The sequence below is a fragment of the Rhinolophus sinicus genome, linkage group LG02, assembly GCF_036562045.2.
Source record: "Rhinolophus sinicus isolate RSC01 linkage group LG02, ASM3656204v1, whole genome shotgun sequence".
Classification (NCBI taxonomy): domain Eukaryota; kingdom Metazoa; phylum Chordata; class Mammalia; order Chiroptera; family Rhinolophidae; genus Rhinolophus; species Rhinolophus sinicus.
In genome coordinates, this window is record NC_133752.1 from 156,695,232 (window position 1) to 156,713,761 (window position 18,530).

Consider the following 18,530-nt stretch of genomic DNA (forward strand, 5'->3'; position numbering starts at 1 on the left):
TGTATAAGTCTAATTTTTTAAACCACTACAAAAGAAATAAAACTTTCTTTTTTGGTAAATTTCAAAATATGCCAACTATCCATTCTTTTTGGAGCAAGGCATTCTAGATGGGGGAAAAAAACAAAAAACTACAGGTAGAAGTTAAACTGTTTTGTTTCTGACAAAAAGGTCTTCTTTCAAGGACATGCTAGTCTAAATTATTTTAATTCCATCTGTTCAATTTGCATGCAACACAGTATTTGAGCTTGAGTACCTCAGCGCTTTCGTCTACTTCTGGGAGGATTGAGCATTTTTGGTATTTACCAGCATCCTTTACCATGTTTTGAAAATGTTGACAATAGGAAATAATCTGAGCCAAAGATATACCACAGCTCTGCTAAAACTTCTCCACAAGGAGGTAATTTTTGTATTGATTCAGCTCACTCCCAGTGCTGCTCCTCCCAAATTTGCTAGATTCTATCTATCCAAGACACACACACATCAGAGCTCTGGTACATTCTTGAAAAGCTTTTGCATGCAAAATAAAATACCTCATGGCACAATACTGTCAAAAATATAAAATAAAGTCAGCTTCCATTAACATAACAATTGCGAACACTGACACTGCATTGAAATGCTGAGGTCTGAGTCAACCCTACTAACACTGCATCACCGTTATCCTATCTCAGCAGATTATTGTTTACAATCATCTAACCTGGAGAAAAACCTCAGACTTACCTCATGTGCTGACTTATCTGTCGTTCTGGGTATAATATTTATTACAAATTGTCCATCTGAATAAATGCCGCCACAGTTATACCACAATACGCCTCTCTGCTGCAGCAGAAAGCAAGTTAAAAGGACTTCAAGCTGTGACCTCAGAGGCAGGCACAGCCGCTCCCATCCTTCAGCCAACCTTCTGAGGAGAGCAGGTTAGATGACAGTAAAACTGGCTGTCTACATAGCAGTACTTGCAAATAAAGCATTCTGTGCTACGAGCTGGGGGATTTACATCTTCCAAATTTGGCAGGACCGAGTCAATGCTGCTTCTATGCCTGAAAATATTAAGCATTTCACTGCAGTCACTTAATGCAAAAAACTATCTGAGGCGACTTCACAAACCCTGTCATTCTGTTCGGAGACTAAAGAATGAGCACTGCATGCATAATTCATGCATTAAAATCTTCAATGCACTTCCTGTAGTCGCTGTTTTATCCAGTAATGGGCTATTGATCACCTCATTGCTAAGACAATTGGAGCTCCGTGATTGGTTTATTTCCACAAATAAAATTACAACCAAAATCACAGGCAGAAGCCTCCCGGCCTGCAACATCCACTCCAGTAAAACACTCACATAGACGAGATGACATTTGCATGCTGCAGAATGTTTAAACTGGATTCTTTTCTGCAGAAATGCTATAGGATCTGTTTTTTGTTTGTTTGTTTGTTTGTTTTTTCCCAAAAAGACATACTTTCTGCAGGTTTAGGCTGAATATTTTACATTATAAGTGAGAGCTACAGAGTTAATTTTTTCCTACCAGTTCTGGAAAATTAATAAGACTAAACAGAAAATTAAGAAGAAAAAAAACAACAGAAAAAGTGATGTATGGCTATAAATCATAGCTGTTTACCTGGGCTTGTTTGAATAATACTCCCTAGAAAACTTTAATTTAAAAATCATTTTTTTTTTCATTTCAATTAACATGGAAGAGGTTTCTTTCTTAAAAATCACTATGGGTACATGTGTTCATCACCATTACCTATTTTGGACTGTAAGCATCTTACTCTAGGTGTATCAGTAGTTCTGAGAAGCCTTTCTTTTAGAATCGAAGTTTCTAAGAACACACCATGGTTTCTATTAGTCTTTTTTCACTGCCTCAGAAAAGCAGTCTTTAAAAAAAAAAAAAAGTGCATTTCATTATGGTAATATTCATCATGGGAAAATGCAGGTAGCATTTTTAAATGTTATAATAGCATTTGCAAAAATACGGTAGTGGGAGACCCGTATAAAATAGCAAATGCGTATATAGACAAGAAATATTTTTCTATTTCCCAAATTATCTTCAATGTAAAAACTAATTCAGCTTTAGTTTTCTACCGAAAGAGGACAGATTATGATGTTATTAAGATCATTTAGAAGCTTATGCCATGTCTTTCCAAAGCCTCTCTTTATATACACACAGGTATAATAACATGCAAGCACACAATTATCATATTTCTATGATAAGACCATTTGTTAAAACCTGAGTGAAACCTTCAAGTTCATGGCTTGGGCTAGAGTAGGGAATAACTGTGGGTATAACTGAAGTTTCCCATCTAACAGTTACAGTGTGGGGAGCAATTCACCCTTCATGGAAGCATGATCACAGTGATTTTCAATCAGTAAATCAATAACAATTGGTATCAGCCTGCAAGCATAGAAGGGGTGCTGATAGCAATAGAGATGGAATCCAGGGATGTTCAGGGAGATACATCTTTCTTCCAAGTGTATTTGTAAGAGCATAACCCTTGTTAGGCCATAGAGAAGATAATAGCATCTAACTGATAAAGATTATGCTAAAATATTCTAAATAACAGTATGAGAAGTTAACCGTCCAACAACTAGTATATTCCATATTCCACAATATTTTGTTCTGCCCCAGGAAGATTCTATTTGTACATTTGTATATCTATATTGCCTCTAACCTAATAAACTTCAAGTAATCTACATAGTAGACCTTATTTTATGATATTTATCTCAGTAATATTATTTATTCTTTAAACCAAAGATTGGAAGACCTCAAAACATTTTAAAAATTACAGAAAATTACAGTTATAGCTAGGGATTAATATCCTGCCAAGAGTTTTATCAATTTAATCATCTACAAAAGCAATTTTGTGTGAAGATAACATCTCATTTAAAAATAGTAGAAAATTGAAAACTTTGGTATTTAAGTTATTAGATATGAGGATACAGACTACAATCTTTTAGAAGATCTAAACTGCTGACATAACCTCAAATAATTATAAGTGTAAGCGTTGGAAATTTAAGCCATGTCTTTTCAAAGCCTCTCTTTATATACACACAGGTATAATAAAATGCAAGCACACAAGTATCATATTTCTATGATAAGACCATTTGTTAAGACCTGAGTGAAAACTTCAAGTTCATGGCTTGGGTTAGAGTAGGGAATAACTGTGGGTATAACTGAAGTTTCCCATCTAACAGTTATAGAAGTGACACAATTCAATGGTGCATCACCACTGTAGAGGAAGGTCATTGGCTTAGTCCAATTCTCCTGCAGTGAGTGAAAAGAAGGTCAGTATCTTTTCTAGCATACAAACATCCAAGACCTATGTTGAAAATGAAGATAGCAAGTTTGCATCTACTTGGTGAATTTTCAGATTCAATTGTCTCAAAGGTGGGGAGAGATATGAGAAACACACAAACACCTCATCAACCTAGAATGGAACAATATTAGAAGCCAGCAAAGAAGAAAAGGGTATAGCAGGAGAAAAGCTATGGAGATGGTAAATGCCAAAGAAATCAGAAGGGGAGTGAGGTGGGGTGCAGCAAAAAACCTGAAATGAAAAAGTGGGGGAAAGCAGTCAATTGTACTCACAGATAAAACAAAGCCCACAGCTGTAATAAAGAACAATTTCCACTTTTCAGAAGTCTGGCTATGCCTCAGAAACACACTTAAAAGATCTTGATCTTTTCAAATGGATGGAAAACAGACATGGCTATTTTAGATAAATTTGATCTCTTTGCAGAGAAAGGTTTCCTAATATTTTGAATTTACAATATACATAAAATATGAAGTGAACTCTAATGTACAATAAAGTCAATAAAATGAATCAAAATTTGTGAATACATCAAAGCATATTTAGTCTGCAAAATTTGTGATATTTAATAAGATGTATAACTACCCTGCTTGACTACTGTCATTCGGAATAATGCATAATTTATATCCAGTACAAGAAGATATGGTGCCATTTAGAGTTAGGAAAATAATTCAGCCTACCAAAGTTTCCACATTCCTGAGTCCAAGGGATGTGGAAGCAGACTGCATTTGTTCTCTGAGATTTAAGACAGTCTTTCTACTTTTTTTCACTCTGTTCTATCAATATCATAATCTTCCCCTAATCATAACACATTCATGTAATTTTAAAATATTCATTATGAACCTTCTATATAAAAGGAATTATTCCACATGCTATAAAAATAAATAGTTACAGGTCAGTGGCTAATTATAAGGTGTTCATTCTTTAGTGAGGAAAACAGGCAAAAACACATAGACGTAGAGTGATTAATATAATCACTATGATACGCGTTAGATATATAAATGAGATAATCACCAAAGCACACAGAACTGTGTCTGTATGCTAATTAACTTTTAGGTAAGTGTTAATTCTTCTTATATTTATTCCACTATATGAGGCATAGCAGCAGAAGAAATATTGGCATTACCAAATGTCCACAGGGCATTAGGAAATGATTCATGGAGGGGATGATATTTAAAGAAGCTGGGTGGAACTAACAAAGTCTTTAATGTTTGACAAATTTGAGATTAAATTCAGGATTTGATGAATTTACAGGACTTTGAACATGACACTCATACTCCATAAGCATCAGTTTTATTATATAGAAATCAAGTTAAATATCTACCTTTTTAGATTTCTGTGAGAATTAAATAAATAACTTAGAGCACAATAGTTAAAAATGCAGTCTACGTAGTCAACCAGATGAGTTTAAATCCTACCTCAATTTCCTCATCTTTAAAATGGGGATTTTTATCCATATCATAGAGTTATTAAGGAATTCAAATATTGCAATATATTTATGTCACTTAACAGTTTCTGAAAAAGGACTTTAGAAACATTAATTGCTTTCCTCACAAAGCCTAGTCTTGGAAGAAAAGGCATGAAGGGAATGTCATTTCCAGTGAAGAGAACAACATGTGCATTTGTAGGGAGGCAGGACATCGCACGATATGCTTAAGAAACTGAAGTAGCTATATCACGAGAATTTTGGATACAACAGACGTTTTGTCAAATGATAAGGCAAAATTATATAAAATATGATTTATACAGGGCTCCTTTTTCTTAAACTCTGTTAAAATCCTGATTATATAGAACATTTTCAACACTGTTAAGGAGTTTGAAGCTATTCTGCAGAGAAAAAAAGATATTTAAAGCTTTCACCAAGAGAATAACATGATTAGATTTTTGTGGCGGGAAGACAGATTATATGCAGTTACCAGAGGTAAAGAATACTTTTAACAGAATACCATTTGTAGTCTACCAGAAGTGATAAGGGCCTAAACAAGGCAGACATAGGAGTATGGAGATAAGAAAAATATTCTAGAGCTATTTAAACATCCTAATTGGTAGGACTAAGTAGGATTATGAGATTAGGGAGAATCATGAAAGACTTTTATGGTTGTGACCTGGGTAAATCAGTGTCCTCCTCCCCCCTCACTCCTATCTAATAAATAAATAAATAAATAAAATAAATAAATACATAAATAAATAAATACATAAATAACTTCTGATATGAGAAGATAGTGATATAATGAGATTATAATGTTAAACATAGTCAAGGAGGGGTAACCTAAGAAGCAAAATGAAGAGTTAAAGAATTGGACACTTACAGAATTTCTAGTAGACACCTGGATAATGAGGCTATAGTTCACTAAATGGGTTGGGGAGTGACCGGAATTGTTTAAGCTGTGGAAGTCAAAGAAATAACTCGAGGTTAAAAGTGTGCAATGAAAAGAATGTGGAGGATGAAACCCTGAGATGTATATAAGAAAATATACATAAAAGCCTCATGTCAACTTAACATCTTGACATCGTTAATAAATTGATTACAAAAGGGAAGTATGCTAATTGCTAATATGTATTAAACATATACTATAAGGCTGGAACAATGCTTAGTATTTTAATAAGCTGATTTCATTTGCTCATCACAAAGCCCTTGTGAGGTAAGGAGCACTTGTTTCCATCTATCAACGAAAAGTCCCACTTAAAGTTAAGCAATTTGGCCAAGTCATAAAAGACCAATGAACAGTCAAATCCAGATTTTCTGAGCTCGCATTTCAGACCCCTTTCAGGACATCAAGATGCTGACCCAGCTCACAAAACCACAGTCATAATGAAATATTTTATCTTCATCTCTTTGCTTTTTTATGTCCCAAGAAGACCAACAAATTATCAGTTTTGTATTAAAAGTACAGCTGGTAATCATTTACTAGTTTTAAAAATTAGAGAAAAATATATTAGAATGTGGAAAAATTCATTATTGTTTCAAACATATAAAGTTTATATATTATGCATCTCCAAAGGCACAATATAGTATTATGTCTGAACTAATTTATAAAGAAGATATTATTCCATTCTGTAGGAAAGAAAATAGGCAGAAATAGTTTAAGTAACCTTCTCAAGGGCACATAGATATAAAGAATAAGACAGAATTTAAGTTTCAAATGACAAAATACCATGTTTATTACACTATATCATACTTTAACAATATTTTTAAAACTCGCTAAGAAATGAATAAATTAAAATGCAGAAGCCATATATCACAAATTTCAATTATATCACATTTTAAAACCAGGAAAACAGTATGATAATATTGTATGTCTAGAAATATATACAGATAAATGAAAATAAGTTCTGAGAAGCATATAAACACCAAATTCTGGATTGTAATTACTTCTGGGGACAGGAAGGAAGGTAGAAATGGAGTGGCGTACATAGGGGACTTTATTTGTATATACTTTTATTAATTAAGCTGGTGGTGGGCACACATCTTTTTCTGCTTCTTATACTATCTAAATATTTGAAGTATTAATAATATATTTTGAAAGCTAGGAATATTTAAAAAAACAAACAAACAAACAAACAAACAAACAAACAAAAATATATAACAAAGAGCGCTCACAGGGTTTTATAGGTGGATTCTTTCTTCTACAGTTTCTATTTCATTTTCCATGATGAAAACCAGAAAAAATATATATATTTCTAATAACATCCAATTCCACTTAAAAGATCTCATCAGTCATTAAAAAACAAATTCAGTTAAAGAAAAAGAAGAAAATAACTATAGGGAATAGGTATCCTAACATGTTTCAAAAGTTTGAGGAATTGGACATTGTCCGTGTAACACTCAAGTGTTCCTAGTTCCATTAAAATACCTAACATTTTCTTAGTATTTCAGTTAACTTACAGATATCAGCATACCCAAATGATTTCTCAGTTTTCATTAAAATGACCCAATTGTAGTTTAATCTCCATGTAAAAGAAAGCTACTAAGAATCCTGCCACAGTTACAGGCATAATTGAAGAAAATAATTTAAAGTCTTTTAAGTCCATGAAAGTAAAACAACTCCCAAATAATTATAATAATCCCTATTTCTGAGGGATTTAAATCCCATATTTACTTTTAGTTATTCTAAGAAAGGCAGTTTTTCTTTTTACGTGACTAAATGCTCTTGGAGGAAGGCGTATTAAACTTTAAGTCAAGAGACATTACCAACCAGTTCAGTTTTACCCCATGAAATTCACCGAAACAGCTCTGGGTACACACCAATCTTCCTCTCTAGATACACATTAGGAAAGAGCTTTAACAATTATATGCTGCTTCTCTCCTCTAGTACAAAACTTAAGTATTGAAGAGTAGTTTGGTTTAAATTTATTTCTAGCTCAAGATAATTAGACCTACCTCATTAGTCTCATTTTTTTCTATTAAACAAGTCTGTGTACACTCAGGTCTTTTAGAATTTTTGAGCTTTTGCAAAGAATGACTTAACCCATAAATAACTCCTTTAAAAAGGTTTATTGGGGTGAAAAAAAGGATTTATTGTATTAATTCATGAATGAATAAATAAATGCCAACAACAAAATAAATGCTACTGTAATATTTGATTAATATCTAACACATTGATTAATATTTAACACATTAAATATACGGACTTCTTTTATGGACTTCATATAGATTTTAGTCTCATTATCACTAAATAGCTACTTAAGTAAAAACTTCTAAATATATATATTTTTAAAATAACCACATCATGATTACAGTGCACAAGTATATATTGTGTGCATATATGTGGATGAGCGAACATATGTATAAAACATTTTCAAACTTTTATGGAAGTCCACTATATTTCACATTAGTGAACATATAAGTGTACAACTTGTTGAATTTGTACAAACTGACACAGCTCTGTCACCCTCACTCAGATCAACAAACAATACATTACTGCTAGCTAGAGGCCCTGTGTTCTCCCTTCCATACTCTACGTCGCCCAGACATAGCCACTGTCCTGACTGCTAACGTCCTAGATTAATTTCACCTGATTTTTAACACAACCATTTAAAACCATAGAATTCTCTAGATACAGAACCATTTCAAAAGCAAGTTTTGACAAAAGTTTTGTATTCACACTTTTCCCATTTTTATTTAACCCTAAGTTTAAGATATAAAATGTAACTGTTTTGTTTCAATTTAATAAGGCAATTTTGTATAAATTCTTTTTGATATGAATACTTTGAAACACATTTTATTTTTATGTCAAAAAAATGAGGTTCCATAGCAGGATATTAATTCACCAGTAAGTTCTTTTGTAAAATTTTTGTTTTTCTGGAGCTATTGCATACAACAATCAACTATGCTTCTTCATAAGATGTTTTATCTTTGAACCAGCAACTGTAATTTCCTGGAAGAGATGAGCACAAGGCTTATAATACCAGCACGGGCCAGGGAGCTGTGTCCTGCACAACTAGACTGAGAAACACTGGCTTGAACCAGAGTGGGGATGGGGGGAGGCGGAAGAAGGGGAAAAAAGTATCTTGAAAATAGAATAGTTTAGTTGTACACAATAGCTGTGTGGAGCTTACTGAACAAAGTGATATTTTACTGAACTACATAAGGATTTAAATTTAAAATTGATAATTGATTTAAAGTAGAGATTAAAAGTTCTAATTTATAAGGATAACATGGTCTAGACTCTCTTTTTGGTACAAAATTGTAAGACACAAAACTCTTGGCTTGTACTGTGTTTCCCAGAAAATAAGACCTAGCCGGACAATCAGCTCTAATGCATCTTTTGGAGCAAAAATTAACATAAGACCCAGTCTTATTTTACTGTAATATAAGACCAGGTCTTATGTATTAAATATAATATAATATAATGTAATATAATATAATACCGGATCTTATATTAATTTTTGCTCCAAAAGACACATTAGAGCTGATTGTCTGGCTAGGTCTTATTTTTGGGGAAACATAGTATATGACCGAGTAATAATTATGTTTGAAAAATAATCTGAATGAATGATACAAAGAAAAACAGTTTTATGGAATGGAGTCAGGAAAGAAAAAATGGCTTGGGGCGTGCAGGTCTGAATGCAAAGAATACCTGTCTTTCTTCCAATCCAACTGACATTGACTTGAGTCTTTTACAAACATTCATTGACATGAGCTATTAGTGAAAATCACTCTTGGAGCTGCAAATTTAACAACCTTTGTCCACAAAGTCTCAGAATCATTGGTCTGTTGAAGCCATCCCATACCAGCTTGTTAGAGACTATTTTAATTTTCAGGAATTTTGCAAGACTGTTGTTAAATAGTCATTATTAATAATTAAGTGATATAAATTTTATCTCATTCACTCATGTAACTTGAAAGATAATTATTTCAAACTTAAATCTCCAGCCAAAATTTCTTTTCTGGACTCCAGACCCATCAGTCCACTCTTATACTTGATGTTTATACTTACATATCTCATAAGCATCTTAAACTCAGGCAGCTCACCGAAGTCAACTTCCTTTCTCCAAATTTGTTTTTCCCTTTTCTACTTTATTGCTAAGAAATGGCACCACTACCACTCTTTTGCTCATTTCAGAAACTGAGATATTAACTTTTACATTTGAAAGATCACGCACATGCTGATGAACTCAGACTTTGTCTCTAGGCAAGTTATCTTTTCTGAAGTCCAGACACATCAACTTTATATCTCCACTTGGTTATACCTCACTTTGAGATAACTGAATTCTCAATGTTTTTCCCAAATCTGGTTTCTACAGTGATTCCTAGTCTGGTAAATGATACCACCCTACATCATTCGCTCATACCTAAAGCCTATCATAATTATATACTGAATTGATGTACTTTTTTTCTATTTTCATTGTCAATAACCAAGTTCAATTTATCATCTCTTGCTTAGACTATTGAAATAGCCTTATAGGTGTGCTCCCCATATCCACTCTGCTGCTGGTTAATCTGTACCAAATACTCCATGAGATCACCAAAGAGTGATCTTATAAAAATTTAGATGTCATCATATTATTTACTGGCATAAAAATGCTCCATGTTCTGCCACTACAATTAAGATGATATTCAAAATCTTCAACACAGCATGTAATGTCTTCGTGGCTCCTCACCAATCTTCCAGCTTCATCGTGTTCTCGGTCTCCCTCCTTCACTACATTCCAGACACTCTGGCTACCTTCCTGTTTCTTGCTAATTTTAAAACATTATTCTCCCTCTGTCAGGAATGATTTTTTTTCTCCAAATTTTACATGGCTAACTTACTCATCTTTCAGGCTGTCTCTTCCACTTTGCAAACCAGGGTAGTAGTTCCTTCCGTAATTCATTCTCACAATACTCAGCACCTTTCCTTTATAGCTGATTAAAACTGTAATTAAAAACACACTTTTGTAATTATTTATTTACTGCCTGACTCTTTCCCTATAATGTAATTTTCCCTACAGCAAAGACCACATTTGTTTTAATTGCCTTTCATTTATTATAGGTCTGGTGTAGATCACTGTGATTGCCACATAGTGGGTATCAAATATTTGCGGAATGCATAGATGAATTAATCAATGGTACAGTGTGTGATTGTATGATCTTGTAGGATCTGACTCTTTATGTTTGAATTATCACTCACTGTGAGAGCTGATCACATAAAACTGAGCTGCCTGCCTTTGAATAAATAGTTCATTTTCAACTTTAGATCTTTGGGCTAAGGATACTTGCATATTAAGTTTCTTTCTAAAAATCCACACTACCTGTGTGTCCCAGGATTTGGCCTCCTTACATTGTCAAATGTGTACAGCTCAGTAGATTTTGACCTATGACCCAGCTAGACAATCTGCTCTGACTTTGTGTCCAAACTCATTTACTCTTAAGTGGGGACACTTTATTATCTCCACAACCCTACCTGTGCCCTGACCTACTTGAATTCTCTGTTGTCTTAGATTCTCACTTAGGTTCAGCCTAAGACAGAACACTAGTTAACTGTTATTAACTCTAATAATTCCAGCTTGTTGTTTTCACTTTGCTTTGTCCAGAGAGATTTTCTTCAGCCCTTTGAGAATTTTCTTAGCTTGTTCCTAAATTTCTGGTAGTTCAAGGCTGATGTGCACAAATCTGATGTGGAGGTAACTGCCAAGATGTTGAAAACTCTTTGATGGCCTTTAACCTTTCTAACTTCTGGTTTCCAGGATGTGCTCTATTTCTGTACTCTTAGTGATTAAGCCGTTACTTTCCATCATCAGAACTGAAGAGGATTGCTTAGTTGCTGAAGAGGATTACTATTTTTTATAATTTAATAATTTCACAAATATTGCTTAACAGTAGAGAATATTATTGAAACAAACAAACAAACAAAAACTAAAGAGTATTTTTTTCTCCTAACTTGTGTTGTTCACTTTTTCAAATATATCTTCCTTGCCTTCCCACTGAGTTGTAAAGAGAGACAGGCAGTGTATTTAATGGTTGAAGCTAGGTGTTCATTTCTTATACCTTGGGGTGTAGTGTTGGTTTTGCACTTACTCTCTACTTGTGCATAGCCAAGTTACGTTAGCTCCTCAAATCTCAATATCCTTACTTGTCAACGAAAATATCGATAACAATAATCATGCTTATATTGTAGAAACACTGTGAGGATTGATTAAATGAAAAAACATAAAAAGAAGTTATCTGGAATAGCGCCTCAATATAGCAGGTGTTAAAAGTTGTTAGTTACTATTACAGCATCAACTTCCTGCAAGCTAACACCATGCTTTATGCTGCTGGATCATATGCATCTAGCACAGAACTTACATAAAGTTTATAGTAAATTCTTATTGATTAATTGATTTATAAATTGAACCAGATGTCCAGAGTCCTTTTGTTTTGTCAGGTCTTAATGACTTAGAAAATACTATCTCCCACTAGGAATGCCATTTGTTACTATCTGCCCAAAAATGATAAAACATATTATTAACATGTTTACTGATTTTTATTTAAATTTTTCACTAACTCCTGAATGCTAAACAGAAAAAAGAACACTTCTTATTAGGGAATTGCAGTAATTTAATGTAAGTATTAAACATAATATGACCTCTTTCAAACTCTGGCATGGTGAAACAGGTTGGTAACATCAGTGAAAATTCTAAAAAGTAATATATTTTATTATGTGTACGTTATTAACTACTCAATAATACATTTCATTGTGCCTACAAACATCCATTGGACAAAAAACATAAAATAATATATTTAATTATAAGTCATATATATATATATATATATATATATATATATATATATAATCGAATAATTATGGCTTACTAAATTGAGATTTATTTGTGCCAGGCATTTTCCTAAGTACTTTATATGACTTATCAAATCTAATCATTCTAACACCCAATCTCCCAATGCCCTGTTTTCTTTCAGTAATGCTCCAATAACCGAAGAGGCTTATACATTAATTTAATTACTGTAATTCATTTATAAACATATAAAAAGTTAGAAAATAAGTTAGAGTGACACTTGGGTTTATGCTTATATTGTTTTCAGCTTCTGACTCAAAAGTAGTATGGATGGAATATGGGCTTTAATTCCCTGGGCCTCCATATTCCATAGTACCAGGGAATTCCATAGTTCAGGGAATACCACCTGGTATTATTTTCCCTCTTCCTGAAGAACTTCCTTTGCTTATAGAGCAGATCTATGGCAATGAATTTGTTTACCTTTTGTTTAACTGAAGAAAACAATGTATTTTTTGTAATTTAGTTGTTGTTGTTTTTGAGAGAAATTTTGTCATTGTTTTTCAGAGAAATTTTCATTATGTATAGAATTCTAGATTGATAGATTTTTTTTTTCTTTTTCTACCAGTACTTTAAAGATGCTATCATTTAAAGATGCAAGTTTTATTTGGTGGTTTAGAGAGATATTAAAAATGACACCGAAGTGTATGGCTTGAAAAAAAAGTCAGTGGATGTGGACACAAATAATTGACTGACTGAGGAAGTGAATCCTTACGTCCCATTCACCTCATTTCTTTAACCCCTTGGCTCCCTGTCGCACATTTACTGACTCCTTAGCTGGACATCTCTCCAACTGGTTTCTTGTACACAAACTCATTTCCTTTGCCCTTTCTTCCTCCATCCATTCTTTTTAGTCCCATTTACCAGTGAAACATTTTCATTATCATCCTTTGTAGATTGAACAATATGAAATCTCTTTTCATTCTCTCTTCTTAGGTATTTTTATCCACTATAATAACTTGACCTATCATGTATAATAAATCCAAACTTACGTCTTCAAACAAAATGTCTTTTCTGAGCTCCAGACCCATCAATCCCCTCATATGCATTATATTTACACTTGGATAATTAACAGGTGTCAACTGATGGTCATTGGTGCCAATTTAACACCATCAGAAATCTCCAATTTGGGGTGCAGCAAAGAAGGAAATGTTATTCAGAGCAAATAGCTCAGCTGTGATACAGAATGACTGTGGAACACCATAGCTATGGAACAGCTCAATTATAAGATAGCACGGCTATGGAACAGCATGTCTGTGAGGCAGCCCTTGGGTGAGGCAGCCCTTGGGCAAAGCCCCTCTCATTAGACAGCTCTGCACTGCTCCAGCCAGGTATCGTCAGTGTTTCAGTTCCAGCTCAGGAAGCACAATCTTCAGTCTTCAGCAGAAAGGGAGAGTGCACTCTCTGAAATAGAATGGTACTGGCTTATATACAGAGAAGTCCCTGCCCCTGGTCTCTGATCATTCTGTCCTCAAGCAAATGACGACTCCAAATCTTCATAGTTTGTTTGGTCCAAAAAATGCAGCCCTGATTGGTTGGAGTGGAGCTGCTCTGATTGGTGAATGAAGATGCTAATGGAGATTTAGCTGCTCAGCTCTGGTTGAACAGGGAAAGTCTCAGTCCTACTGGTTGAAATAGAATTCCAGGAATTCCTTTACAAGGGTTGGCTCAAACAGCAGAAACACAATGCATGCAGGCAGTTCAGTGTGGGCAGCAGGCAGATCAGTGCAGGCTTTTCCCTGAAGCACAGCTTGTGTGAGGGACTGCTTATTTAGCAAAGGCTGCTAGGCTCTGTTTGTAAATTTGAGCCCAGTAGGCCACCAAGAGCCCTTCTTAGTAGGTATCTTCTTGCTCAGGGTCAACATAAACATCTCCAACTCAGGCAGTCCCCATTCAACATTTGACTTTTCTCCCAAAATGTTGTTCCTTTTATCTTCCCTATTCTAGTTAATGGTATCAGTCTCTACTCATCTGCTCATACCAGAAACCCAGATGTCATATTTTATATCTTCTTCTTCCTCTGTGGCCACTAGCCCATTTGTTAATACTTGGTAAATATCTATTGAATCTGCCCACTTCTTTCTTTCCTCAATTAACCTAATCCAGGTCATCAGCATCCCTTGCTTAAACTATTCTAATGCCTCCGAAAATTTTTCCTTTGTAATCCATACAAAATACCCTATCATAACACCTACAAGGATATATTATTCTTAATACAGATATCATTATTTTACTGGCTTGAAATTGTCCAGTGTTTTCCTACTGCAATTAAGATGTTATTCTTTGTCTTCCACAGAGTATAGCAGGTCTGTACCATCTTGTGCTATTCTGTCCTCATTCACTACATTCCAAGCAGCCTGGCCACCCTCCTGTTCTCTCCTAATGTAAACACACTACACAGGTTGCTCCCGTGACCTAGAACGCCTTTCCCCCAGCTCTTTTCTTAACTTCATCTCATCCTTGAGGCTACAGCTTAAAATTTACTTTCTCTGGGAAAAGTCCCTAATTATCTTCCTACCCTTCTTCCTCGCAGGGTAGGTTAAGTATCTAGTGATTCATTCTCACAATACCTGTACTTTTTCTGAGTAGAAAAGTATGGTAATAGTAATTAAATACTTGTATAATGTCAGACTCTCCTGATAGCAGAGATTACATTTGCCTCACTTACTTTTGCATCTCTGTTACTTATCACTGTATTTGGCACATAGGGGATGCAAAAATATTTTTGAATTTATAGATGAAAGAATCAGTGGCACAATCTGTGATAGTATTAGCAATTACCAGCCCCTGATTCTTTAGAATGGAGAATGGGCAATTGTGACAGGGTGGGCCTGATAGACCTGGGTTGCCTGCTTCCAAATAAGTAGTTTACACTCAACTTTAGTTTATACTCAACTTCAAACCTTTGGCTATGGATTCTTACATCTTTAGTTTCTCTCTAAAGTGGCTTTTCTTTTGTCCCAGGATTTTTGCCACCTTGGTTTACCATACCTGCTCTAATCTCTTTAATTCTGCTTTGAACTTTGACACATATCCCCTGGCCTCTTTCACTTACATTGTGTAACCTGTTCTGCCTTTGTGTTCAAACTGCTCTTCACTTAAGTGAGAAAATTTTATCTTTGCCATAACCCCACTTAAATAATGTCCCTCCGGAACTTATTTTTGTCCCAAATCCCCACCTTACATCTCAGCCTATGATAGAACATCCATCAAGCATTATTAACTCTAGTTAATTCCAGCTTGGTTTCTTCATTCTGCATTCCGGGACAAGTACACCTCAGCATCACGAGACTCTTCTTTGCTAGACCCTAATGCTCTAATGCAGTGCTCTTCAAACTCTACATGACATGAAGCAATTGGAAATTGACTTTAAAACATGTATTCCTGGGCCCTACTCCAAAATATTCTGATATGTAAGACTTGGGGTGAAGGTTCCAAACTGAATTTCGAACAAGCTCCTGAGTCAGGCTGATACTGAGAGTCTTAGAAGTATAATTTGAATAGCACTATTTTAAGAGTTTGAGAAATTTTTTTAAGATCTGGTGGAAGTTGACTGACTGAGGTTTTGAAAATACCATGACTGTTTTAATTTTTCTTAGATGTGGTAATCAGAATCTAAGCTCCTTCTCTATTTTTTTACTATTTTAAACCATCAGCTTCCTTCTACAACCCATGAAATCTTTTCTGCTTAGAAACTCTTTTCTATAACAAACATGGCTATTTATTCTTTCTTCAATAGATAATTAAAAGTATGGCTTTATTCTCCTAACTGGTCATTGGTCACAGTCAAATTGTTTTACATTATGAGAAGATGTGCATTTTTGTACTTAAATACATAACATTTCATATACTGTAGCCTGGGGTTTGTTCTTAAAGCAGACATTTATTTATTAGCTACAAATTCAGTTTACTCATCTGTCAAATTAGAAAGAAAAAATATCAACCTTAATAATATATATCTCATAACAATATTGCATTGATTGGTTAAGTAAAAGAATTTGGAAAACCTTAGTATGTTGCCTGCCACTCAGGAGTGATAAAAACTGTTAGCTATTATTGCGGAAAAATCACTAAAACTGGCACTGTGTTTTATGCGCCGGTTTACTCCATATCATGTAGCATAAACCTGGCACAAATTGGTGATCAATAAAAGCTTAAAATTATGACTGCCAGAAAATATCTGCCAGAAAAATAATAATGTAGTACTGTTTAAAAATTTTAATGTGTCTTGATTTTGATAGGGAGCTCTAGAAAAAAACTATAGAACCAACAGAATGTATATCAATGATAAGCGTGTGTGTATATATATTATATAGAAACTATATGTATAATATATAGCATGCATATGTACAATGTTAATATATAACAAAAATATATGTAATATATAGCTAACAAAATATGTGTAATATATAGAATATACATATTTATACACACACACACACATGCATATACATACTGGGGGTGCCAAAAAAAAATGTATACAAGTGGACACTGGTCAACGTTGCTCAAGCAGTAGTTCACCATAATCAGAAGTGTCTGGATGCTGCTTAACCACTTTGAGCACCTCTTGTAATTGCAGAAGTCAAACGTGACTTGTACTCATCTTTTGTTATCAGTATATATTGAGTATTGCAATTTTAGTAGTTTTCTTTTCTTAAAATGTGTTTACATTTTTTGTCACCTTGTGTGCGTGTGTGTGTGTGTGTGTGTGTGTGTGTATTTAAAGAGATTTATTTTAAGGAACTGGCTTATATGCATGTCGGTGTGGGGCTGGCAAGTAAGACATCCCTAGGGCAGAATTCTGGAAGTTCAGCAGAAATTGACACTGTGGATTTAAGGCACAATTTCTTTTTCTCTGTGAAACTTCTGTGTTTTCTCTTCCATCCATCCAAGTGATGGATGGGGCCCTCTTACATTACCGAGAATAATCTGCATTAAAGTGAACTGATTGTAGATTCTAACCACATCTACAAAATACCTTTAGAGTAACATCTAGATTAGTGGTTGATGAAATAACTGGGTGCCATAGCCTAACCAATTTGACACATAAAATTAACCACCACAACTGCTTTATATCTACAGAACAAAAATCAAATTCTCTCTTGGCATTGAAGGATCTCCATGATTCAACTCAATTCCTCTCTTCTAATTCTTCTCTCCTCAATAGGGAGACTTATTTTGCAAGTTCCATCATTTTGTGAAGCCTTCTCCAATCATCGATCTTCACAGGAAGTACTTTCCCTTAGCTGTTCTTGTAATCACTATAACTGGCCTGCATTTCTCCTGTGTTATAACCCTCTATACATGTTATAATTTTTCTGTATTTGGCAAGAGCTCCTTGATTGCTGGGACTGTGCTTTCTTTTTATTTCTATCTCTTATAGAAACTTTTCACCATGGCACTAAGGAGACATTTGTTGAATTTATTAAATTATCTACCAGCAAAAAGCTTTGAATAATAGCTTTATTAATGATGTAAAACTTAATTCACTTTGTTTGAAGGAAAAACATTTTAAAAGTGTAACATATTTTTGTCCATTCCCTGCTTTAATAATGATATGAGTTACTAAAAAAATTAATATTTAATAAGTAAGACATATAATATTTTTGGCACTATACCATGTGAGTAAAATACTAGGTGGACACATTTTTAATGACAACATTATGAGTTCAGTGTTATTTAAATGATATATTTTCTCACCATCCATTCATGGAAAAAAGAACAGTTATTCATTTTCAATTCAAGGAGCAGGCCATAAAACAGCAGGAACTCAGGCCATTCAGCAATCCATCTATCTTGAGAGGAATAAAACACTATTCCACTCTGTACTGGCTGGCACAACTCTTCACCAACAATCCCCTATTTAGATATAAAAACAAACTGGCCTTTGTATTTTGTTTATGCTGTCACTGGGGCATTACTCTCACAGCACTTGAGCAACTCAAAAATAATGTTGCTGTCTCTTACAGGCA

At 34.2% G+C, this 18,530-nt stretch overlaps 1 protein-coding gene across 6 annotated transcripts in view; it reads right to left on the bottom strand.

Moving 5' to 3' along the window:
- The window catches only part of CNTN1 (contactin 1), a 289,760-nt gene that overhangs the window by 182,146 nt on the left and 89,084 nt on the right, over positions 1–18,530 (bottom strand). The window contains exon 1 of one of the 6 annotated variants that reach the window (XM_019756345.2): positions 718–1,166. The exons of 4 other annotated variants lie outside the window; for them this stretch is intronic. The gene's annotated coding sequence lies outside the window, so the exon portion shown is untranslated. Of the gene's footprint in view, positions 1–717; positions 1,167–18,530 lie in introns of those variants that run through there. One more of the 6 variants, XM_019756347.2, reaches the window with a different exon arrangement.